The sequence below is a fragment of the Diadema antillarum genome, unplaced genomic scaffold (assembly GCF_040938485.1).
Source record: "Diadema antillarum isolate AM-2024a unplaced genomic scaffold, OU_Dant_1.0 seq00002222_RagTag, whole genome shotgun sequence".
Taxonomy (NCBI): Eukaryota; Metazoa; Echinodermata; class Echinoidea; order Diadematoida; family Diadematidae; genus Diadema; species Diadema antillarum.
The window spans coordinates 21855-49278 of NW_027272856.1; the positions used below are offsets into that span (position 1 = coordinate 21855).

Below are 27424 nucleotides of genomic sequence, written 5' to 3' on the forward strand. Positions count from 1 at the left end.
TCATAATTATTCATTTATTTATTTACTTTTTGAGGGTATTTGGGGGATTTTTTTTTTCTTCAACGAAGATCATATTTTGATTGTTGTGAACTGAAGACGGACTCTTGGGATACATTATTACCTTCGTTCCTCCTACATCTACCATGCCTTATGATAATTCCAAGGTAAACAGTGACCTCAGATATACATCGTTTACTTCCTGAAGCATCTTCTAGACTCTCTTTAACCCTCGACCTCGTTTGTATATGCTGGAATAAGTCAAAGCTTCATTTCAGACTAATATACTTCGTAGTATCATGAAGCATTCCCTTACCTTCCCAGGACACATGCGGTCTCCTCAGGAGCCCCAATCAAGCTAAACCCATCATCAGAGGACATATGCGAGGACAGCACAAGATGCAGTAGTCATATGATAGGAACTCATCTGACGTCTTGGACCTTGATTGACTGGTGTGCGTGTGTGTGTATGTGGACATGTGTGTAGTGCGAGTGCTCCAGCAGGAGGCATAAGTTTCCAGGGATAAACTGCTTTTCAGGGTATTGTTATTGCCCCTCCCCGCCCGAGGGATCTCAACTCCATGCTACTATGCTTAGATTATGACCCGAGGAGCTTCCTCCGAGGGCGGTAACACACGATTTAGATCCCGAGGAGCAATGATAGCTATCAACAAATCCCCGAATAAAAACGAAGCCTATTTGTTTTATACACCAAATAAAATGAAAAGAAATCTTAGTATAAGTCGATCGCCATCGCATGTAGGGTCATTTCACCAGTCGCGCTATGAAAGTCAAGTGTTCGCGTACCAAGCCTACGTACCTGTGTACTTAAAGGGCAGTTTAGTGCTATGGGGCTGTTACATACTATGTGGGGCAGTTTTGGAGAGACTAAGGGCTGCATGCAATTGTTAGATTTATGTCCCATATCAACCCAATCATAATTGACCGTTCATCAAATGAGGTATATGAAATAATGCATAGTCAGACACACACTCAAAAAAGGGAGAAAAAACAAGAGCATAGATGTGAAATAATGCAGAAAGTGGGAGAGCAAACGATAGGACTGGATATCACGAATATTCGTAATGCTTATAACATTTCAAATAAAATAGTGTTATTTTTTAATCTTGATTGCTGTAACAAAGTCCTTTTTGTTCCTGTTGTTACCATCATAATCAACAAATGATAAAATGTCGTGTTTCGTCAAATCGATAGGGCCTAGTGTTAAGTGGGAAATAACATGCGCTAAAACGGAAAATAGGTGTAGTACATGGTATTTGGAGTAAGCTTCGATTCACTTTTCAATCATGCATATACTGTAACCATGTAAGTGAAGATTTACGTGTAGAAGATATAGGCTCCTATCTATCACTATTTCCTGCATGTGCACTCAAGAAATCATCAATCATAACAAGGCAAAGCCAGCAGAACTACATACTAGTTATCTTTCTATTCTTTACATATTTAAAGAGTTGTCTGATACTTAGAATGTGTGTTAGGCATTCCAAATGGCAGCATACTGTAATAATGCTATCAATTGTGGTCAAAAACAGCGCATCCCGGCCAAGCAGTTCTCGTTATGGCTTTGGGAAGTAGTGCGGGCGTGTTACAAAGCGACAAATAAGATTGTCATAGGCAGTAGTTACTGCACTGTTCGTGAAAGACAATCATGTAATTCGTTATTTGGAGGTGCTTTCTGTTTGTATTGTTTTGTGCGAAATATTCGGCAGATATATATCTTTCTCGCTCATTTCACGGAAAGTTACACAAACTATATAGGGTAGTACTTTTACATCGGCTTGTACGCATGCGCAAAGTGCATTACATTCGAGGGTATACGGATCCTGACGGGTTTCACGCGATAGACGACAAGGGCGTAGATGTACCACTCCCTATGTTTCGGCCTTATAACCAAAATTTGGATTACATTTTCGTGGAGAAATCTTCGATTATTCGCATGAATTCGGCCGGTATAGCACTAGGGAAGCTACGGTGTATATAACAACTATATACAGGTAAGTGCCATCCTTTCAATTTTCATTTAGTTCCTCATAACATGAATTTTTAGGGTATCTTTTGAGCTATAGACAATGTCAATTGATACACACATTATCCTGTGGGAAGTGTATATTGAGTATGTGAAGGTGCACTGTCACTATGCTGTGCGATGTACACTCGCCGCATAGCCCGCCAGCTAACCGTAGTCTCGTAGACAAGGAAAGGGAGGGTAGCGGTGAGCCCGTGTTTTGGAAGTCATCGGCTTGCTGTGGGTGCTGTTAACCGACTTCCGTACATATCTAAAGGTGGTAAGAGCTCCAATTTGATGCTCAGCTTAGCTGTTTGATGACTCTACGGATATTTTCAACGTATATGTCAATATTCAGGTAAAATCCAAGGCGAATGATTCAATACATGTGTAGCCGTACATTGTAGGTGCGTGAAGATCGTTGAATGTTGCTGTGAGTAGGCCTACTGCAGTGGGTAGTGTGCATACCGACTGCAATGACATTATACTGGGTTGCAGCTACAGCACCAGTCCACTCGTCGCAAGCAAACGAGAGTATGAATGTGAATCTTCATGCATTGCTGACTCAGACCACTGGCCATAGGTGTATAAAGTACCCCATTTGGAGTGTTAAATATGTAGTTGCACTAGTGGTATGCATGCATAATTCTGTGGCTATAATGTACATGTAGAAATGTATACACCATGCAATATCTGAATTGTCCAGGGCTGTGCAAACCACATGAAATGGATGTGCTGTAGTTGACATCTACACTACCATTGCAGGCACACACAGCAGCAGGTCAGGGTCCAAAATGGCTGCCATCCATGAACAAAACATTGAGTTGATGTGGTAATTATGATATGGATGTGTTTATATCATCTGTTTATGGGTTTTTTAGGAAAAGAATGACTGAGTATTGATTATTGATGATTCATTGCAACATCAATTGAGTCCCGGCTTGTAGCCAGACCTGCTTTGTGCCTTGTGCCTTATCTGCGGTCCAATAATGGATGATACTGTGATAATGGAGTCATGGCAATGGGTGTATTTCATAGACTTACCAGTAATGCAGTATTGGGAGCATTAGTTAAACATGCATGCTGTCCCTTATTATTCAGCTCTGCCCATCATCCCTTCTTTCGTGGGAATAAAAGAACAAACCCCACACAGATTCAATGTAGGTTCTACCTAGTCTTTACTCTTAGTACTAGTAGGGTGTCTGATCGCGCACTGCTAACCCTCGACCAAAACGCGCCCCTATCTCATAACACGCAAGTCCCATAGAATGCAATGGAGCCGCGCGCCTACGCCGTTTTGACCTAGCATTTTTGAGCAAAATTTCGCCTTTATTGCCAAATCCCCAGACCATGCCATTAACGAATCCTAACAAATTTGGTATCATATGAAAGAGGAAGTTTTTCTCCATATCCTATCAGAACGGCGGTACATGAATCCGACGATAAATTGATGTAAAAATCGATAAAAGCACATCTATCCCCATATCTCAGCGTCTGCTTCGGTATTTGTATTGCCGTGAGACATACTAGTAGTTGAGGACATGCTGAATCCGATGGTGCCGCTAGTTTTTCGCTAGCTCCACGCCTAGGTGTGGGGATATCGCCTTGAAGATACCCCTTGCAATAATTTTTTGGTCACAGCGAACGTTTTAGGCGGGGCTTCGTATGCAAGAATCCATAGTAACTTCGCGCGAAGGGGCTAATGCATATGTAAATTTGATTACGCATCGCCGTCTAAAACCACATGGCCTCTACGGTTGTGTGGGGATGGATCGCGTGTGCATGCGGCGCGCGCCAGATGCTGCCAGCAGAGCTAGAGAGCTACCACTGTGTGTGTGTCACTACGTTTGTGTGTGTATGTGTTGTGTATGATGTGCATATCACGAGGCAGGAAACTGGGCTGTCGCTTGCGATAGCTCCTACAACACGCATCACATAGCATGCACTCTGTACTGTACATATCGAATACAGTCACGCTCACAAATCACGTACGTCTTGCAAAACAACCAGACTCTACTAAATTTCTGTCTACTACTATTAGTTTACTTGTGGATTGGTTATGATCTTATCGTTGTTCATTTATATTTCGAAAGTGCACTCGCAATGCTCGAGTCACTGGCACTAAGCCGAGAAATCGGTTGTGAATACAATCATGTCCGCTTAGCCAAGTGCGAACGAAGTAGGCCTTAGCTAACGTTACTGTGGTGGTAGCGGCAGCGGTGTATTACGAACACCCGATCGACAAAAAGGGCGTGGAAAAGATTTCGGAAGACTCTTATTTGGCCATTTTTGCATGTACGAATAGTGGTAATGTGGCATCAATTCCAAGCCTGTGGCTGTAGAGGTTGTAGCTTGTGCATTTCACGCGAGCTGCGTGCACCTGCTCTCGACAATCGACTGCATATTTCTTCGAACCATGCTCGCCATGCCGGCTCCCCTGGCCTACAATCGCGATGCTCTCCGCTCGGCTCCCCGAACTTTACCGGCGGGGCTGCGCTAGCGCTGCCTAGCTGCTGCTAGCTAGCTGCGCCTGCATACATACGCGGGGTTCGTACGTGTTGTAGGGCGCTCAATACGGTACATGTGAATCGAATGTAAACTGAATACCGAGCACGTACGTACGCACGCAGCGCACACAGGGTATGACAAGACATAGGGGGAGTGGCTTCTGCGCTTGTTACGCGTATTTTCTAACCGCTGTACGCTCATTATCTGATCGCTGGAGATCCACACGCGAATGCAGCTTTTCGGCGTTGTTTGCAAACATGATTTGGGTCACATTTTCATGCGTGCTCGTAAAAAAAGGGGGTGATATTGCTGTGATTTCAAAGTTAAATTTCTCAAGATAGAAACATCATTTCGCCATGAAATTTGAAATATGTCTTAATGATGTAAGTCTCTTTCATATGAAATAATTCACAATTCGTTTCTCACAAAATTTCAAAAGTTACAAAAATGCTCCAGACACCCTAGTACTAGAAACAGTTGTAAATAGAGTTCTGTGCACTACACTGTAAAATAAGACAGAGTAAGTGTCCCGGTTTGCGGCCGCATAAGGGTTTTTCCACTCTGAAACGCAAACTTGCAAATTGCTTTAACTCGGGGTTATATCATAGAGGTTGACCACTTCAAATTCACGTTATTGTCACCATCGCAAGACCAATGTCCATCGCGATAGTAAAAAAAAAACACGGCCGCGACCTAGTACAGCGTCCGCCGGTTCGCGGCCTGATGTACAATTCCTATGCGATACGCACGTGCTCCGAGATCTTCTGCTGAACACCTTCATTTGGCTCGCGAACGTTGCGTAAGCGCCAAGTCGGATTGCAAAAGCACGTGAAAAGGGCTGGCACGCGTGGACTGACCACGAACAGGGATTGCAGTTGTGGCGGTGTTACTGTTGTCTTTCTCATGTTTTTTGTATTTTTTCGATCGTAACATCCACTTCCGGAAAAAATGGCGGCCCACATCGACTGGCGAAAGTTCTATTTCTTTGTGAGGTCATGTATTCAAAATCCATGAACATCGGGAAAATGACCAAAAAAAATCCAGTTTCTTAGACACCTTGTTCCTTAACTGTGATGTTAAAAAGTACCGAAAATGAAATTTTGGATGCGAGATGTCGTCATTTACTGTCGGTGAGAATATTTCACTTTGGTTGGAGATTTTGCCCATGTCATCGGTTATTTTTTGTAGATTAGCAGTGTGTTAGTGAATGTGTGGTATACATGTACGGAGTGTGTCACTGTGTTCAGCGTTATTTTACCAAATATGCTGTAATGGCTGCGAACAGGCGCCTGGCCGCGAACTGGGACATTTACTCTATAGTGGTACGCATTACTCATTAGGCATAGTAAAAAAAAAAGAATGCAGTTTCTAGCTATTTCTCCTTGTCGCGCGCATCTGATTTTGGAGCCGTATCTTTTTTTTTTCGCTATTTACTGTTTTTTTAAATGCAGATGAAAATATCAAGAATTGGTGTGTCAAGTCCTTGTTCACATCTTTTTTGAGTTGACACATCAATTCTTTTGATATTTAGGCCTACTACTGTACTTTCGGGTGGTCGAAAAACACATCGGAAATTCACCTACCGATCATGATGTCATGCATGCATTGCACTAAAATCTCTGATAGTGCGTACTCACTGTAGTGCCGCATACTGCTAGCCAAGAATCCTACAAACCTTCCAGCCGTTATGTAATACTGCAAGCTTGTATCGTTTGATGGTGCACTGTTGAGAATATCATGTACAATGTACGTTGTGACTGGGCAAGTTTTTAGCACATCACACACTGACAGGGTGCTACATAACTTTTTTTTTAAACCACTTGTTGCAAAACACTTGCCTGAACATGAACTTTAATTGCCCGTAAATGCAAAACAAAAAAGATTTTAAAAATATAAAAAATGAGAAAATGATGTTGAAAATCACTTGTAAGTCAAGGCCTTAATAAAACACAATCAGTTGAATAAACAGCACATGTTGATTTGCAGGCTTAAATACATTGGAATGACAGACTTGGTGTGATCATGTGTTGGTGTTGCATTGCATTGGGGTTTTTTCACATGACTGTAAAGTTGCTAAAATGAAATTCATGTGGTTGCATCACTAAACTACAGTTATCATATTCATAGGGCTTTTGTACTGTATGGTTGATTTTGTAGGTTTTGGGGAGGAAATGTGAAAAAAAAAATGTTTTTAAATGGTGGCTTCAAAACCTGTTGCTTGCCCAATTCGGTCAAGCATTTTTTCTTGTTTCAAAATACTTTGGGTAAAAGTGGATATTTTCGCGTGAGGAATTTTTTGTGTCCTCGACTGAGTAAGATGAATTTCGTGTGTTTTTTATTCCAATCCATGGAATTATTACATTAACTTCTGGAACATACAGCATCCAAAAATATTTGCGTGCTATAAATTTTGCGCTAGCTTCAGATTGCACGAAATGTGCAAAAATTTCCACGTTTACAGTATTGTAAAAGTGGAAATTTTCGCAACCAGAAACTAGCGCAAAAATAAATGCATGCAAATACTTTTGCTAACAATACATGCTCCAATAGTTGATGTCTTGATTCCGCGGAATTAAAAACACGCGAAACTCATCTTACCCTTCCGAGCGAGAAAAGCTAGTTGTGCGAAAATATCCACTTTTACAGTAACTGATTTTAATGTTCACTTGCCCCAGGCAATCTGGCTAGTGCCTATGTTGCACCTTGCACAGTATTTCATGAGCCTGGTTTCAGGGGCTACAAACTTATGTACCCTGGTTTGGTTTCATACATGTGTAGGTTATGTACCCTGGGCTATGTACTCTTGCGCTGTTATCGGATGCTAGGAGAAGCTAGGATGTTAGTGCTGTTGGCACCACAAATGACTTTAATTTAAAACATGTACAAACTCACCCTGATTATTTCACAATCTAAACACACTTGCATTTGAGTCTCCAATGTCTGGTAAAAGACACTCCAGACACCTTTACACATCAGGGCGTAACTCCATCCCTTGATTGAAGCTCTGTGCTGGACTCAAGCAGTCAGTAGTCAGTCGCGGTAATACGATACCTTTTATATAGGAGTGCAGCTGTCAGTATGATACATACACGCATACAGCAGAATTATGACGTAATTCCGAAATGTGTAGAAAGTGTCAAAATCCATTAATGGTAAATATTCAACTTTTACCTGATTTTGGAGACTGAGATGCAAGTACTATAGGTTGTGAAATGTTTAGGGTTAGTTTGTGCTTGTCTAAAAATCATTATACGAGACCCTTGCGCTAACTTGCAATTGCCAACGTGTGCAGCAGCTTCAGATTGAAATAATAGTAAGATTTATTAAGTACAATGTAGTAAGGACCTCCTGCATCACATCTCTCCAAAAATCCAGACAAGAAAATACTTGCTTTTTTTATAGTTGGCCTTATCTGGCAAGCATGATGAAGAGATTGTATCGATTGACAGTAGTTTCAGTGTGAATGCTAAGTGTTGCACTAAATACGCAAAAGATTGTATTTGATTTATTGCTTATGTCCTGTTTAACCCTTTGAACCTGAATGGCTGGTTTTCCGGCCTCACCGAGAAAGTAAAATAACCCGAAAGGCCAGTTTACCGGCCTCAAGTCTGTGACTTCATTTCAGCTCGATATGACCTCCTGCATCACCCCATTTTTGATAGGTGATCAGTTACGGCATTGTACGGGACTAGTGATGTTGCAAGCTTAGTTTTTTTTTTTTGCATTTTGATCAGAGAAAAAGTGAATAAATGCAGGGAAAATGGCAAGAAAAACATACACAGCCGAGGAGGCTCTTGCAAGGGAATACTGGGAGAATCCATGTAAGATTTAGATTCCAGAATGCAGTGCAGAGCAAAGATCCCAACAAATGGGATAATTTCTCCACTATTCCTGATTGCAGTGTAGAATTGTATATACTTTTTGGAATATCCCAAAAAAGTGTGCTAATTTCAGTGTAGAGAGACAAGTGGTAAAGAGTTAGGGTACAACTGTACATGTATATCTATTGTCTCAATAATTGCATTCGCATGGACCATTAACGAAGGTGGTTTAAATTTAGACCACTGTTCATGCAAATTTCTTCTGCGTAAATATGATTGACAGATTACGTACGTCGACATACGTCCAGTTACAAACACATGTTGAAGTGAAAACATAGTTCTGGTAAGGGTTTGAGAACCTGTCTGGCACCATTTCATATAATTTGCTTGCAATATATCGAAAGAGTCTACCAAGAAACTTACCTGGCTGACGCGATTTGCCTGGATGAGGAGTTGTTTTGGAGTATTTTGAGATCAAAAATAAGAGTCGGTATACCAACTTTTATTCCAGAAGGATCCAGACTAGCTCGGTCTCAGGGAAAACTCGGCCCCATTTCAGACAATTTACACGCAGTTCGTGATCGCCATACTGAAAAGACAATCAAAGACGCTTGATAAACAACAAAACAACTTCAAAGACAGTGTGTCTCAGGTGATGTGTGTAATACGCTTGAGGACCGCGCGCTGTCCATTTGTTTTGTTCAGGATTAGCGCGCACTTTCCTGTCTTTTCAGTGAACCGTCTTTGATATCGACTCGAACCATAACTGTGACCAGCCAGAACGCGAAGCGCTACAGGCCCTCCCATAGTACAACGTTGTACAATCCAGAGGGACAACTCGTCCCGCCGTCAAAGCGAGGCCGATTTGTCCTCGAGTCGGAGTTTAGCCTGACCCCGATCGGGTAAGTTCTGAGACTGCGACTCCGGCGAACCTTTTTGGTTATTTCGCATTTTCGTCGTTTGCCATCGAATATCGTGTTATTACAGCGTTATTCCACACATTTCTTAGGCATACGTGCACATTTGGGAGTGAAATTTGACAACTTTTGCAGGCGTACCAGAACTATGTTTTGGCTTTAATACTACATGTAGCACATGTCAAAGGTACACATATGTCAGGGAATAATTTTCCTGGTATCGCATCGCAGTTTGCTATGCATTTTTACACCACTGCTACACAAACTAACTTTTGTGTACGCCTGTGGCAACTCAGAAAAGATGCGGACAAGGGCGAGGAACACAAATTTGTGACAGTTTTATCGCCATTTTGAAAAATCATAGTTTAAAAAAAAAAAATTTGATGTGGCATCAAAGGCTGCATTTATCATCTTTTCCCTGTTTAAACGGCTTTCAAAAGCCGTTTCCAAAGCCCTTTAGAAATGGCTTCCAAAATAGTTGCGTTTATCAACTCTTCGCGAACATGATAACTGGCCTGTCACTGCACAGCTGCATTGCGCAATTCGACCCGAGGAGAAGAGGTCTTAAGGCGTGCATGGTTCGTAACTGCAGTACAAAGCCGTTTCAAAACAGCTTTGCGTTTGCGTTTATCATCTCGTAAAAATTCCCTGAAAGCCGTTTGGAAAACCTGTTTCTGCCGAGAAAAAGAGTTGATAAACGCACCCAAAATTGGATATGCGCAAGGATGAGAGACTACTGTTAATTTTTTACTTGGCCTAAAATCATGGAAGTTTGATGGAAAACTGTCTTTGGCTCCCATTTTATATACACTAATTGTCCCTCTAGTGTCTGCAGATCGTAACGCATGCTGGCTCTGGCAATTTTCAGTTCATTATTCAGTTGTACCAGCAGAATATGAAGAATAAATATCTGGTTCTATTCATGCATTGTTGTCTTGCCCATTACATTTTGCTGCTGAATGTCTTATGCTGCATTTATTTAACTTGAGAGAGAATCATGTTTCAAAATGCTTTTCAAATGGCATTTACGAACGTGGTTTTGAACACGATTCTTGGGGTACCGTTTTTATCTAACCATCATAATTGCTATTCAAGTGTTGTCACTTTGCAGCTGCTTTGCAGCTTTTACCCGGGAGGTAGAGGTCAACTGCGTAGCCACCAAATATGCCTTCATCATTCACGCACAAATAACGAGTAGAACACATAAATGGGGCCCGCCTTTCTCCGCAACAGCTGGAAGTTGACCATGGCAGCTCAGAGATATAAATGTGTTTCATGATGACATTTCATTTATCTACTGGCAGAAAGGTGATCATGGTCTGAAATTTTTCAAATCACCCTCTGAGTGGCATTTCAAATCAGCATTTCGAAACGTGTGAAAACATGGTTGCATTTTATCTATCACCTGAAAATGCGTCAAACACGTTAAGGATGGTGATTATGCCTCAGAAAATTTTTCGATATATTATGCACCCTTACATAGTTGTGGAAAGTGTCATGAATTGCATACGGCTGAGATGTGCATTTGGTAGTTTTAATTCCTCTGCTGTGCATCGTCATGCGTAGTAGAATTGATATAAATACTTAAAAAATGAAAGAGAGTAAAAAAAATTGTGGATCCTGATTACTAAGCATCTGTTCCTTTTGTCATTATCAGCTTTCCCTGTAAGTTTCATCCAAAGCTGTACACAGCTTTGTGAGTTATTTTGCAAATAGACAAACAAATGATCAAATGCTGACAAAAACATAACTTCCTTTGGCAGATGTAATAAAAACAACTTGAGTTACAGGGTGGTCCACAACTTGAAATTTAGCATGTTGCAGGGGGAAAAAGTGATCTTGCGCGTGAAAGTATGTGCGCGAAGTCCCTTGCGGCCGGGGTCCAGGGCCCGCTTAAGGGCCCTGGAAGCTCTGGGGTTCTAGATGCTCTCTGGTGCTATCTTAGCCTTATTTTGAACACTTTGATCACCATGATCACTCTGCAATGCCAGGATAAAAATCATTAATATTTGAAAAATTATGTTAATTGTTTGATTATGACATAAGATTTAAAATTGTTCTTGAAATGTTAATATATCGTCCTACTCCTTACTTATAAGACCTTTTGAATATATTTTAGATAGATATACTCCTCAATGGGGATGCTATGATAAATGACAAGGACATCTTGAACTTGTACTACAGTACAGCACACTGACTTTTTTAATATTATTTACTTTCAGTTTCACATTGAAATGCCAAGATAACTGTGTACTCACAAAGTAGATGAGATGAGTGTAGAAAAGTGAGAACTGCACTTTTGCAGCCTACTGGTAAACAGACGTTTAGTTAACTTGAATGACATTTAACAAAAACTCAGATCTGGGTAATTCTATCCACAATAAGCCTTTCATCAATATTTCACTTAATTTTCTTTCTTGAAAGGTGTACATTGTGTCAGAGAGAAATTGAATTTCCTAAGTACAGAGCTGCCAACCTTTGGAAGCACAAAATAGTACTCAGCAGCTCCAAAATTCGTATTTTTCCACCAGAATTCGTATTTTTTCAATCTTCCTTTTTTTTTTTTTTTTTTGCTATTTTGAATTAAACTCGTCGACTTATGAGGCCTACAGGCTCTAAACATAACGTTATGACACATGCCGAAGCATCGAGCTGGTCACCAGCACGATAAAGATGCCAAACTACGCAATGTTCAGCGTTGATTGATTGCTTTCTCGCAATGAATGTGTACAAGTGCAAGTATGTACCTCCAAAAACTTGCTGGGCTGATTATGGAAGCTTCCACTATCTAGCAGGGGACGGGGAATGCTTTCATCTTCTCAAGAGAGCTTCTGTGTGAGCGGATGCAAAACTTTGTTCTGTGTTTCCAATTATTGTTTACTATTTAAACATAATCATGCGTTGTTTTCAGGCTTTTTTTATTTTATTGGATTTTAAATATCAGTATTTTCCGAAGTATTCCAATTCCTTTTCCCCTGACTGGAATCGGAAATTCTGCTATAACGATGATCGCAAAATGCCGCGCTGTGTGTGGAAGCGCCGATGCAAACACGTGGCTTCACTTTCAAGTATAAAGGAATGCGCCATGTGCTCGATCCTGCCTGTAAGAGGTTACTGCAAGTTTGATGGATCGAATGCGCCATAGCTGAGCTGAGCTGAATGGCTTGTTTACGGTAAACATGCAGTTTACGTTCGATACGAAAAAATCATTACGCCTTTCACGAGGGAACAACACACAAAACAAACAAACAAACAAAATACACCCAGGAACGAATGTTGATAGCCAAAACTTTGAAAAGTAATAAGCAGTTTTGATGAGCGTGAACTGGAATTAATTGTCATTACACGTTGTATTTTACTGTCTAACCAGGTGGTGACTGCATCTCATTGGACCTACTCGTAGTGAATTTGTCTGGTCATACGAGACCTTTAATTCATGTATTTCTGTGATTGCATTTTTAATTGACTGAATAATCAATCCATTTTTTATTGTTCAGGGAACATTAGATATTCGATCAAGTACACTCTAATCGACTGTTCGATGTTTCCTACTATGCGCCAAAAGAAAGGCTATAGAAATGGAATCATGATATCTTTGCAATGATTCCTTTAATTCAACTAATGAGCTGGTTCTTCGATCGATATTTCCAGGATATAAAAACACGCTGTTTATTCCAGTGCGCGCATTCTTTCGTCTGGCACGCACCTGGGTGTGGCACCTGCTTTTGTGGAAATTTCCACAAGGGAGAGGGGTGGGGTGTCAAGTTTCTTGGAGCCGAAGAGACTGCATACACGATCTCTTCGCTTTTATTTATTGTCATTCGTGCTTTCCCCTTATTCTTTGCTGATATTGAACATTTAGATTTAACTTTACGAAGGTTGCTATAGCACGTGGTTCTTTTTGTTGTGAGGTGTATGTAATTTCTTTTTTTTATCATTCTTGAGAGGGTAAAGAAGAGTAAGGGGGAAAGAAGAGTTAGAGGGAAAGGGAAATAAACAAACGTCACGTAAGCTCAGCATTCACAGGAAGCTGTCTTTTTACACCAGTCACCAGCATAGTTATCATCATCACCATCAGACATCACTCAAGATCATTTTAGCCTTTTCCTATCAACATTAAGAAACTTGCATAATCCCTCGAGATAGATACCTAGGAAAATAAATAACAAATACAAAGTATGAACACCTCCCAACAACACAAACATTTAGAAAAGACAACAGAACTCAACCAGAACCAGAACCAGAAAATACAACAAACAGCACGTCGAAGCGGCTGCTGGGATCAAACTCCAAGCTCCCTCGCTTCGATTCGAAGAAGTATTGCAGCGAAGCAGAGAAATCGCCGTTACAAAAATAACAGTGCGAGACACTTAAGAGAATTACGTTTAAATACTTCAAAGTATAAAGGGAACGGATAAAGTGATATAAAATGGAAGAAATCGTACCAAACGAGGTGTGAGAACGACAGAAATCAGTTTAGTAGTAAGCTTAGGCCCTAGCAAAATTTTGCAGCACCGAAAGCTACGCGAAAATAAATACACATTGGAAACTCGGTATTGCGACGAGATCCTTGGGATAAATTGAACTTCGGCGCTCGAGTAAAATCTAACTTACTAAAGGTTCAAATGGAACGCATGGCTTTTTAGATAAAAAATAACCCGCTGAATCTACAAAAAAAAAAAAAGATTAAACATTTTGCATTTGCTTACTCCATCGTTCGTTTTTGTTTTTGATTTTTTTTTGAACGAAAGATGGAGGTAATTTTCTCTCTGCGGCAATGCTTTGAACGCATCTAATTTTGCGTAATTGCTATTGCCGATGGCAAGCTTCCTAAAGAATTGATACGAATCCTCTCAAATATACGAAACAAAGTCTAAGAAAAAATCCTGGATATCCTGACGGTGAATTCCAGTGGTATCATAAATCCTTCTCACTACCAAAATTTAATCATCTGTTCCTTGCGCCATTTTACCAACCAACTCTTCCTGAAATTTCATCTTAATCTGTTCCCAACTTTTGACTTATTTTGCGAATAGAGAGACAGACAGGCAGACAAACGAACAAACAAACAAACCAAAGCAGCAAAAAAAAAAAAAAAAAAAATATATATATATATATATATATATATATATATATATATATACACAACCTTTGGCGGAGGGGGCGTGCATTTCATATCGTTTGTTTTTGCGTAACCCGACAACAAGAGTGACAACAAGCGAGCATGTGTCAGCCTTCCTCAGCCTCCCTCGGACTCCGACCCTCTCTTTCCGTCCTCTCTCTCCCTCTCACATGCATACAGGCGGCTGTCTGTGCCGCTGCACCGGCTAGGTGTTACTTCACACAAATTGCTGTGTGTGTGGATCCCGAATCAGAGTGCAATCCCATGGCATGTACATGTGAGCAGGGAGGTGAGACGTGAGTGAGCAAGTGTGTGATGTGGTGTTGTGCGAGTACTGTAGCTTGTTGTTGAGCCGTGTTGTGTCGTGATTGGTGCGGTGACTGTGGATAAACTTTTGGCACTTGTAAACTGCTGCTCCTTTCAACAAGGAGCACCCTATAAGTCATTTGCGAGTTAGTTACTTTTAGCATGTCGCAGTTTTTTTGGCTTAGAATGTCGCACGTTTTGAAGGATGTCGCGCAAAAATTTTAGCATGTCGCAGCGACATGCTAAAACCCCTCGTGGACCTCACTGAGTTAGTATGATTATGTCTAAATAAACTTACAGACTAAGCATTGTATGATATGTAATGGAATTTTGAATAATTAGTGACATACTATGTTATCATTTAGAAAGGTGGTACCATAGACTACTGTGCTTTCATGATAGTACTAGTAGTATACTGAACTGAATATCTGATATCAGCTTTTGTACTAGGCTGTCACACTGTAAATGTTATTTCACATAATGTCATCAATGTTTACTTTTGATAAAAAAATGTATATATTTTTTCTCCCTTTGCTCCAGGTCCGGGTTGGTTTTGTGCCAAGGCCATCCTGTTGATCATTTCTTTTTTTTATTAGGTAAGTAGTGACAGGGTAAAACCCCAAGTGATCCTGAATTGATGTGCACACATTTTATTATGTATGGCGTACGTTATTTATGCATCTGGTTACAAGTTTATTGTGATTGAGTACAAACCAAATCATGTCATTTTAGCACAAACTGATGCAAACATGATTTTGTTGTTGGTATTGTATGATTATCATACATTTTTGTGTTTATTTGTATGTATGTGTTCATGCAGGGCCTCCAAGAACAACAGTGTTTAACCCACTGACGGAGCCACCCTGTGAAAATAAAACATATAAATAAATAAATAAATAAAAACTGATAATGTAATGTAGGTAAAATGCTCTTTAACCTATAGGCGCACAAATCCCATGTTATGGGATTCATTTTGTATGTGAAAACCACATCAATGATGCCCCAAGGCCTCAAACTCCCCAAGAGCTGTAGAAATAATCACAGAACTCTTGTACCTTCATGTAAAGGTCGCTTGACATCCAGTGATGAGCGTGCAGTGTTGTGCACTGATCATGATATTGTTTGTCTGCTCCCTGTGCTTGACTCTGTGTGTAACGAAAGTGTTACTTTGGGTGCGTTTGAGCGCTCTAAAGTAAACCAAAGCGAACTAACTAAAGCATGCCGTACTGTACTAAGCCAGATTTGGAGCGTTCGAGCGCTCTGATAAAAAAGCGTACCTGGTAAGTTATTTTGAGAGGGGCTCATGCATTTTGTAGCAAAAGGGTCATTCACCTGGCGCACTTGAACTACTTACAGCTGTCCCAAACAAAGAAAATGAACTCTTTGCAGTATGACGTGTGTGCATGATACCGCTCATTCTCATATATGAGAACTTTTGGTACGCTTTTGGTGCACATCGCGAAGTGATCCACTTTTTGCTTGGTACAGTACAGTACGGTACACTTTAGGAGCGTTTGAACGCTCCTCTGGTGCGGGTACGGTACCGTACGGTACAGTTTGCTTTAGGAGAGCTCTCGAACGCACCCTTTGAGTTGGCACACATAGTGTCCCATCATCCAATTTTGCGGGGGGGGGGGTTTCTGTCCGTTGCTTCTGTATCATCTTCCTCCTTTGCTTTACCAGGTATGAGTATACTTGTGAGAGTGTTGGTATTTTTAGGCCTCTGCCATGAAGTGTTGCCAGTGGCATTATGTTTTCAGATTGTCCGTCCGTCCGTCCTTCTGTCTGTAATCAGTTTTGTGGATTGCTTAACTAAAAAACTGTTTGAGGTATCCTTATGAAATTTGGCATGTATACGTATGAGTGGGTGAAGTTGTGCCTGTCAACTTTTGGGTGCACATGCTCAAGGTCGAAAGGTCATGGTCAAATGCTCAAAATTTCACTAATTCATCCATATCTATGCAATGCCTGAAGGTATTTTCTTGAAACTTAGTGTATACATGAGCTACCATTGAATAAAGATTCTCCAGAGAGAGTTTTGGGTCATGAGGTCAAAGGTCAAGTGAAAATTGTTAAAATTTCTCTTTTTTTCCATATCTCACAAATGGTTAAAGGTATCTTCATGGAGCTTAGTATATGTGCATGTACTGACTGACTAGTGATCATCTAGGGAATTTAGCGGTCATGGGTCAAAGGTCAAGGTCAACTCCTCAAAATGTCACTATTTCCCTCTTATCTATGCAATGCCTGCAGGATTTTTTTTTTTAAACTTAGTGTATGCATGTATTACCCAATACATTATTCTCTTGGAAGTTTCTTGCAAAAAGGTCAAAGGTCAGAGGTCAAGTGAAAGTGCTAAATTTCACTTCTTCCTTAAACTTATAAAAGGGTCAAAAGTCAGTAAAAATCCTCAAATCCCCCAAACCCTGCACCCTTAGACAATATAGCCATTCATCCAATTAAACCTAGTTCAAGGAAAGTGAACATTCAACACATTTGTGACAAACCTGTCATGTTAATATGAAACTGTCATCACACATTGTCAAGACATTGTACATTGTACCTATTAGGAGAACCATGCATTATGGTGGAGGCATACCAGTCGCCATAGCAACATTTCTAGTTTTGTTTTTGTTTTTTTTACGAGACTGCGTAATTTTGCTTGAATTGAGAGATAAGTTTCTGTGCATGTATTGCATGATTTGTGTGACAATTTGTATGTGAAAAACATTCAAACCATGTTTCCAATGCATTTGTTTTTGCACTAGAGTTCGCTGCGAACTTTGTTTACTCTCTTTGCGAACTTTTGGTATGAATTTTCTCTTTTCATGTCACTTTGTTTCCCTTTTCATATTAAAGGTGAAGTAGTTCTTTCAAGTGTGTTGTGTTTATTTTCATATTGGTAATTTGTCCAATTTGCTGCATTACCTAAGCTCTTATCGCTTCAAGCTATTTATAGTTATGTCTTTGTCTTGCAGCCTTCAGATAATGTTGGCACTGTACTTGATTTGTATGCTGAGGTATTTAGCTGGAATGATGGTGATGGTAGTGTTTCTGAGTGTGCAGCAAAGGGCCAAGTGATTTGATTAGTGATGGTGGTGATAATTAATAGTGCTGGTGTAAAACACTGCTTGCTGAGCAGATGTTTCCTTCTTTTGATTTCCCTTTTTGCCTGTCACTCCTCCCCCATCCCCTACCCATCAATAATGAACAAAAAGACCCTTATATCTGTACTTCTTGCAAATGAGGAACATGTGCTAACAACCAATGTCTCGTGAAACAAAATGTTTGTCATGACAAATTAGAAAAAAAAACCAAACATTTATCACTAGAAAGTAAACCCTCACTTGACAAAAATTTCCACATCAGACAACAACAGACTTTAGGGAGAGGGGGAAAGACCTTCGAACAAAAGAATGCTGCACACCCACATTACTTGATGCAATCATGGACCTAATATACATGGACTGTTCACGGCAGTCTTTCTTTGATGTAATCATCGTCGCCGACACATGATTATGTGCATCTTAATGAGTACATTCAGGTGTCTGGACAATAACGTTTGTGTGATCATGTATCGTCGCTAACAAAAGAATCGTTTCCCTCATTTCAATCTTGTTTCGCTGATGTGCCTTTTTCAGACGGAAGTGTCTTTGAATAAATACAGATGATGAGGAGCAGCAAAGCTGAGATCATGACAAATTTTGTGTCAAAAGATGGGTAATTGCTGATTCGCACATTTTGGCATTTACACATAAGACCTTGCCTAATGGCAAGATATACATGTACCTGTTCTCTACCATTACCGTCCCTTTTTGCTCTGGAATAAGCTGCGGAAAAGTGAAATATTGAGATCTCAAATGACAATCATTCTGCCAAAATGTTATCTTTCTTTTAATTACTGCCTGCTTCTCCCAAGCGGCATTGTTTGAGGCATGATTTCCTAGCATACAACTGCACATTCACTTTACTTGATTTTGTGAGTCATTTTCTTCTGCGCATAAAGTTTTAGATTTCTCGAATCTCCGTCTTGTTCTTCTCCTGGTTTGCTGGCGGTTACGATCATGGGATCAAGGCAGTGAAACATGCTAAAAATGTCTTTGTGGCGCTTTCGAGATGTACAGGTGCATGAATTAATTAACCATATGATGAATGTCCTTGTATATTAGGTCCATGATGCAATAAACCAGAAAGGAACAGTGAGAAATGTCTACAAATCTCAAGGCAGCTCAACCATATAGGCGTTATTGCAATTGTTATTCTATTTTTAGCTCCTCTGAGCCGAAGGCTCAAGTGAGCTATTGCGATCGCTCTTCGTCCGGCGTCCGGCGTGCATAAACTTTTTACATTTTCATCTTCTTCTTGAGAAACCCATGACCGATTTTCACCAAACTTGGCAGGTAGCATCCCTAGGGGGGATAGGATCTCAATTTGTTCAAATGGGCACCATGGCCCACCTGGGGGGCCCCAGGGGGGGGGGGCCCAAACCCCCTAAAATTAAGGAATCTTTAAAAATCTTCTTCTCTAGAACCAGAAGTGATAGGGCTTAGTTAATACTAGGTGTTTCAAAAAACATTTTCCACTTTTGATCATTAATAGATCAAAAAATATTCATTCGATAAAACTGTCATTGATATGAGGAATAGCTGAATAGTGTACAATTTTGTTGGGGGTGATTTGAATGTGAAAGCATAAATCAGTTTTATTAAATTTAACATTGATTTTGAAGTAAGGTTACAGATTTTGGCCAAATTTTAACCCTCTGACATACAAAAATTGAACTTTGCACAGGAACCAATGATGTGTATGTGAGTTTGTGCTGACAATGACCCTAAACAATGGACATGCCTGAACCACCTGTTGACTAGGCGTCAGTCTCGCACTCCCAGGCACATGAATGCTTAATCAATAATTAATGTGGATTGCCCTGGGCACTGCTAGTCTGAATTCATGCACGGTAAAGAGTAAAATGCATGCACATGGAAAAAGTACGCACATTGTCTCAGTGAAGTGACTTTACACAGATACTGCCAGAGGCTGAATAAAGACTAGTTGTGATAGTGGAATTTCTCATTAATAAACAATGAAGCATTCAAACCCTGGCCATTGTTCAGGACCATTGTCAGGGTGTTAACCACACACTCCCATACACACCCATTGACCCCTGTGCAAAGTGAAAGTTTTGTACAGAGGGTTGAAAATAGAGCAATATCTGGAACCTAACTGTGAAATTAATCATGGATTTAATGAAACTGATTTATGCTTTCATATTTAAACCACCTACAACAAAATTGTACACTATTCAGCTATCACTCATATCAATGACAGTGTTATCTGATATATAGTTTTTGAATTATCAAGAATCAAAAGTGGTAAATGATTTTTGAAACACCTAGTACTATGAGTTAATACATTGATGACTGTAGTTTCAAGTTTGTTCATGGGGGAATCAGGCGTGCCCCCCTTGAGACCCAGGGGAGGGGGTGGGGAGGGAGATGGGGGAGGGGTCCTAATGGGGCCTATATTGTAAATTTTCATCTTTACTTTGAGATCCCCATGTCTGATTTTCACCAAACTTGGTAGCTAGCATCCTGAGGGGGATAGGATCTCAATTTGTTCAAGTGGGCACCATGGCCCACCTGGGGGCCCCTAGGGGGCCCAAACCCCCTAAGATTAAGGAATCTTTAAAAAATCTTCTCTAGAACCAGAAGTGATAGAGCTAAGATAATACTATGAGTTAGTACATTGATGACTGTAGTTTCAAGTTTGTTCATGGGATTGGCGGAATCAGGGGTGCCCCCCCCCCCCCCCCCCCCCCCCCCCCGGGACCCAGGAGAGGGGATGGGGATGGGTCCTAATGGGGCCTGAATTGTACATGTTCATCTTCTTTTTGAAAACCTCATGATGAATTTTGACCAAACCTAGCAGGTAGCATCCCTAGGGGGATAGAATCTCCATTCCTTCAAATGGGCACCATGTCCCTCTTGGGGGCCCCAAGGGGCCCCCCCCCCCCCCCCCCCCCCCATGAAGGAATATTTAAAATCTTCTACTCTAGAACCAGAAATGATAAAGCAAAGTTGATACCATGAGTTTGTACATTGATGACTTTAGTTCCAAGTTTGTTCATTGCAGATCCAGGGCTGCCCCCTCCACCCTGGAGTTGAGGGGGGGGGGGGGATCCATATATATGCAGACCTGAGTTTCCAATGTTCTCAGGTAAGCGTGTGCAAGAATGCATGGAAGGTGAAATTGCGATATTGTGAAATTGCGATACTCAGGTGAGCGCGTGACCCCCGGGTCTCTTGTTCTTTCTTTTGGCCTAAAATAAATGCAGTGAACTGTCAATTTTTTTTTTAATCTGAAAGGTTCATTTTACGCTGCAAAGTGATTGATTTATCACTGTGAGAAATGAAATCACATGTCCAGAGAAAAATATGAAGTGTATGCCTAGCCATGACAGATATTGCTAAGCGGCGCTGCATTCTTGAGCAGCTAGTAATGTCAGAGCTACCTATTTGCACAGCAAGATCATGACAATAAAACTCCTAGCAATCTTATGCTTAGCGAAACTAACAGTGTAATGCTCAAAATTTGAAGGGACTTAGCTCTGAAATCTAAAGTTCCTCTGAACATTACCTTTGAAGATTCAGTGATGAACAGTTATTCTTTTTCTGCTTATAAATGGCATGTGAGGATTTCATCATCAAATGTACATTATTTACTGTGACCATGCCAGAAACACATGACGCATCATGTTGTACTTGAAAGTGCAGTGTGTGTTGCGCCCATTGGCCTTCAGCAGTTACCATTGTGCAGACTTCTTGATTTTGGTAAAAGGCAGTGGAAACTAGAGTTTGTACAAATCTGTGGAAAATGAAAAAGTTCCAATACAACACAGGACTAAATAGTGTATTTTGGTCAGAAATAATTCAAATACCTACATGTAACAAAGTTCATCATTCACTTAAATACACAAGCATTTTACAGAAGATGAAAGTAGTCCCCGTAAGGTATGAAGATTCCATAGCCATCCCAACAGACTTTAGACACATTTATTTGCTCATAAACGTGTAATGACATCTCAAATGATGAGGCAACGCTATACATTACATATTTACAGTATCATGCCAGTGGCCAGCCTTACATATATATACAGGATGTTGCAATGATTGTTTAGTACCCCCGAACATTGATGAGTTATGCTAAGGTGAAGTAGCTTTTCAACTGAAATGCTAAATCTGAAATATTTCATATGCGCTCTGTTTTAAATTGTTGAATACACAGTGATGAGTATTTTATAGCATTGCTGAGCTCTTGTCTTTATTTGTTTGTCATGTACATGTATAGTGGTCCTGGTATATTTATACAGATACTACAAATGATATTCCTCCCATTTGTGCTTTACACTCCTTGATGGGCAGTACAAATTCATTGTACTTGGACAATGAGAGTTGATTTGCTAGCAAACAACCAGGTATGCAGACAAGTGGGTTTGTGGCAACTGTGATTAATTATTTGAAATGCATACAGCCATGGCACTGTGTGCTGGCTGTGTGCTGGCTGAAGCAGCCAGGGAGCTGTCAGTTGCTATACAACTACACAACTACACGTAGTAATCATTTAGACCCTGTTTACAACAGACAAAAGGCCGTCCTTCATTTTGGTGTACAGGTACAGTTGTAAACACATGAAAATCGAAATGCGGTACTGAAAGTGAGGGCGGCCCAAGGCCCACCTTTTGTTGATGTAAAGGCAAGTAGACCCAAATGCGCAGCCAGACCCACTCAATTGAATCGTCTGTACTGAAGAGATTGCTGAAAAAAAAAAAAGAATACATATGTGAGGAGCGCCACAATAACACCAAAAAAAAAAAGAAAAGGGGGGGGGGGGGAGGAAAATTCACTTGCTGGGTGTAGCTCGACAAGGCAGTGTAAATGCACAAAAATGCAAAGCCCAGTACCACAACATAGGCAGGCCTTGGGCCAGCCAGCCACTGTAAACGGGGTCATAGGTTTGTTTGTTTGTTTGTTTGTTTGTTTGTTTGTTTGTTTGTTTGTCCCATTGGAGTTGCTTACTTGGTACAGGTAGGTATACCACCTACACTGTACCTATACATGTTGATGACATTGAATGTCATGGGGACAATGATACACAATGCTTACTGAAGGTACAACGTGTTAACGAGAAAGAATGAATTTTCAGCGCATCGAATGAGACAACAGAATTGATTTGTGTTATATGTCCTTGTTAGGGTGTTGGTCATTGACTTGCGTAGTACTACAGTACATGTACTTAATACACTGTAAGGTATTGTTTGTGAAGCTGGGAATGGTGATAGGAAGACAGGTACAGTACAAAAGAATGAGTCATAATACACTATTTTGATTATGTTTGTAGGCCAAATAATGCATGGCAAATATAGAGCTGATAATGTGAAGTTGGTTCTTCAAGGTTTAGTAATGATGTGCTTCTAAGTTTCAGTTTTCAGAATTTCTACCTCATATTATCCAATGTACAAGCAATTTGCATTCTGCTCTACAAATGTATGTTTGCTTGTGTGAAATATGTTTGCATGTATGAAATATAACAATTATGAAATTTTATTGAAAGCCAGAAGAGCTTTGCATTATTTTATTTCTTTTCTTTTGTTTTTGAATCCTGAGTCCTATGACTTCATTTCAATTTTCAGCACTCGTATAACGGGTATCAGGGCAATTACCCCCCCCCCCCCCCCCCCCCCCCCCCCCCCCCCCCGGCTAAATACTGGTTAGTGGTAAGGTTAGAGTAAAGATTAGGGTTAGGGTTAGAGTTTGGAGTTTTGGTTAGGATTAGGTTCAGGGTTAGGATTAGGATAAGGGCCAGGGGAAGGGTCTGGGGTAATTGCCCTAGACCCCACATATAACATTTGTAGCTATTGATGTATGAATTGTGACATTTTACAAAGAATATTGAAATTTTATGTTACTACTTACTGGGAACTTAGTTGGATTGACATGATTTCTTTATTGCATTTCAGCGGAAATAGAAAACAAGCATTCTTTCCCCCTGGAATGATATGTGATCGTTTTAGAGAAATTTCCCCAAAGTCACTTCATTCTTCCTGCAAAAGGATAATCTTACATACTGTCCTGAAACTCTACAGGTCCTTATAAAGAATTCAAGCAATATTTACACTTTTGTACACAGTTTACAACAAAGGTACAGTGTATGGCAGGGTGTCCATTTCATCTACATGTAGCCTTGATATTCATTGTGTATTGTCACCAATTGAACCCTTGATTTACCTCATAGGCAGATGTTGTCAGTGAAATCTATGTGAAAAGTTAAAGGCCATTTGTTATCAAAGCAATATGTATGCTGTGTTTATTAATAATCTAATTGTGGCAATGTATTTGCTTCAATGTTGTGCACTGTGAAACATGTTTAATAAAGTGGTTATAGATATCATCATGCAGGAGTTAGGTCAGTCATTCCTTAGGGATGGAATTCTGTGATGTTTTTTTGTTGTTGTTGGTAGTTTCTGTCTTTTTTTTCTGTCTTTTTTTTTTATTATTGACTGCCAAGCAGTCTTCTCAAGGTTTCATCATTTTGTATGTTCATTGAATTATTGAAAATCCAAAAATATATCACAGAAAACATAATATTGAAAGATTGTCATTTGTGTATTTCATCAGAGTTGTCTAGTATTTCTTTTTTTTTTAAAGCTTTGAATAAGCTAGTTTGTAATAAGCTTATTATGTGTACATTGGTACAAATGACCTTTTTTCTTAGTTCTAGGCACTTCACTTTTTCTGGAAGTGTAATGCTTGAGCTTGCCTGACGTAACAATGGACGTCATGATCAAACAAAGAATAGATTTGCACAGAGCAGGTGACCAGAATAATCTGTCGGTTAACACTTCAGAAGCATGTATATTTCATTGTTTTGCCCTGAATGTATGAAGATTTTTTTTTATTTTTTTTCTGTTAGTGCTGCCAAATACCAGGCTTACTGTCTGGTGGATTTTGCTGGAAAGCATTATTTGTAAGGAGCACATGAATAATCATCACATCACAGATGCTTTAATATTTCAGTGAAATTACAAACCAACATGCCTGTTGGTGCAAATGACCTTTTTCTGTTCATTATACGCAAAGTGGAATTAGGAACTAGTCTATTTGTGACTGTCGAATAGAGGTAATACATATGTGGTACATGTTGTATGCCAAGCTATTCTAGACAAAGTACTAGGGTAACAAGTGATAACAAGTGTTCTACTAATGGTCAGCTGATGCTGAAAGTTGAGCTATTACTGCCATGTCTTCCTCTTTTCAGACAAGATGGGTATTTTCCTTGTGCAAAGCCACAAAATTAGGCTGGCAGGCTGTTGTTACAGTACTTACAGGACACCCATTTGATGTTGACAAGGAATGATACATTTTGTGTGGATCATGGATCTTTGAAGAGACAAACTGATCTGTTCAATATTCAATATTCAATATATCAAATTACATGGCAACAGTTTTAATGCACCTTCAAACCCTGAGATAACAGTAGTAGACAAATTATACCAAATGTTTCGAGGTCCGTTAGGTCATGTGGTAGGCGTGTGTGTATCTTTTTTTTTTAATGAATTGCAACATATTTTCTTTATTAACAGCAACTGCCTTCCAGGGCAGTAAAAGGAAAGGCATGGCTTTAATGTTGTTCAGTCTATGGTGTGTATTGATTTGTTATAAAATTATAAAAGCAAAGATATGAAAAAACAATAGTTTGCCATATGAACAGTGCGGTCAGTCAGATCAGAGGTAACAAGTGAAAGCCAAAGTCTAAACTTTCTTACATTGTAATCTGAAGAAAAGTTCAAGGAGTAACATATTTTATACAGTGGTGTTTTGACCGAGCATTTATAGTATTTGGTTGGGTAGTTGTGAAAATGTTGTTGAGGTACATGCTTACATGTGTACATGTACATAGGTGGGCCGCGAGTCTTAATTTTATCACTGAGAAAATATAACTGGGATTTCAGGCTATCAAAGACAGCATGAACAGGAGAGTTACAGGTATTTTAGATAAAATCAAAATATGTTCAAATTATTAAAGTAAACAAAAGGCTTCTTACAATGTTACATTTCTTTTTTAGCACAACATTGCCGAGACAAAGTTGAAATGATATAAAAGTAAAAATTACCGGATTACATGATTAGTAGAAATTTCCCCAGTTACTCAAAATCATTGTGACCTGCAGTATTTCCTGATGTCAATCTTCTGTCTCTCCTGCGTAGCAGAGGCAAGACATACGCATACACATACAATGTACACGTAGGTGTCACTTTTCCATCATCATCTGCATCATCATCAATTTGGTGTACTCTCAGATTAAAGGCATTGTTTACCATTTGCAGATGAAACAAAAACCCAGCTTTAGCGCTTCAAAATAGTTCTAAAATGGGAGTTAGGGATAGAAAGAACCAGGGTAAAAAAGTTAATCAGTATGATCAATGCTAAGTATTGTTAAATACAAAAAATGTGAACAATAGTTATAATAGAATTGTTTCTAGACTAAACTTTCTACAGTTATGATTTAGTGAGAAAATTAGTAAAATCTCCCTATATTCTGGGCTTTATTGCAAAATTTTTATATGGTAGGATGTTTTGTAATACAACTGACCTACACATACATGTATGCATCAGTGTGATATTTTTAAATCACTGCTCTCAGTCGTAAACAGTACATTTAACTTTCTACAGCTTTGAGCTACTTGTATGACCACCAAACTCTCACCACAGGTACATTTATAACCTAAAAATGCTGGTCCAGTTCGAATATGGGTGAAGTTAAAGAAGTTCAAAGGTCACATTGAGGGTCAATGAACTTTCACTGATTTACAGTAGTAAGCACTGTACTCACAGTATTGTGGTGTGTTCTCAATAACTTTTCACAGCTTTGAGCTATGACCATGAAACTCACACCACGGGTGCATCGCCTAGCGAAGCCAGTCAAGTTTGAATATTGGTGAAGTCTTAACAAGTTCAAAGGTCAAATAGTCAATGAACTTTACCTGATAAGCATTCTACTCCAGTATTGTTGCATACTCTCAGTAACTCTCCACAGCTTTGAGCTACATTGTATGACTACCAAATTCACACTACATGTACATCATCTGAAGGTGCCAGTTACATGTAAGTTTGAATATTGGTCAAGCTCGACGAGGTCAAAGGTAAAAAGGTCTTATGCCACCTGATTATGTGCATCTTGATGAGCACATTCAGGACAATGGACAATTGTTGAATCGTTCATCGTCACTGACAAAAGAACTGTTTGCCTCATTTCAGTTTTATTTCGCTGATGTGCCTTTTCAGACATAGACCCCGTTTACAGTGCGAGGCTTGGCCGTGGTTCGGCCGCCTTCATTTCAGTGTAAACGCGCAAAAGTGCCTCACATATTTCTGTATTTACTGTGTCATTTATTGATTTATCTTTAAATACTATTCTCTGTTGATGGAAGAAAGATAAACTCATAATGTACATTTGTATATACTTACGCAGAAACAAGTGAAATCAAATTAAAGGAAGCAATTTCTCATATGTTAGAGGGAGCAGAGGAAACTTGTCATTCTTTGTGATCTGTTGTGAGTGTTATAGAACATGTTTGAAAAGATGGATATCAATGTGATAATACAAGATAAAGATGAATACAGCTCAAAACACTCTTCAATAGTGTGACCAAGATGGTTGTATTTTGTA

The 27424-nt window shown here is 39.8% G+C and overlaps 1 protein-coding gene across 1 annotated transcript in view; it reads left to right on the forward strand.

Annotated features, from left to right (window-relative positions):
- The first annotated feature begins 1872 nt into the window (after positions 1–1872).
- The window catches only part of LOC139714288 (guanine nucleotide-binding protein subunit beta-like), a 61305-nt gene continuing 35753 nt past the window's right edge, over positions 1873–27424 (forward strand). Inside the window, 2 exon segments of the mRNA XM_071626006.1 lie at positions 1873–2012; positions 15238–15293. The gene's annotated coding sequence lies outside the window, so the exon portion shown is untranslated.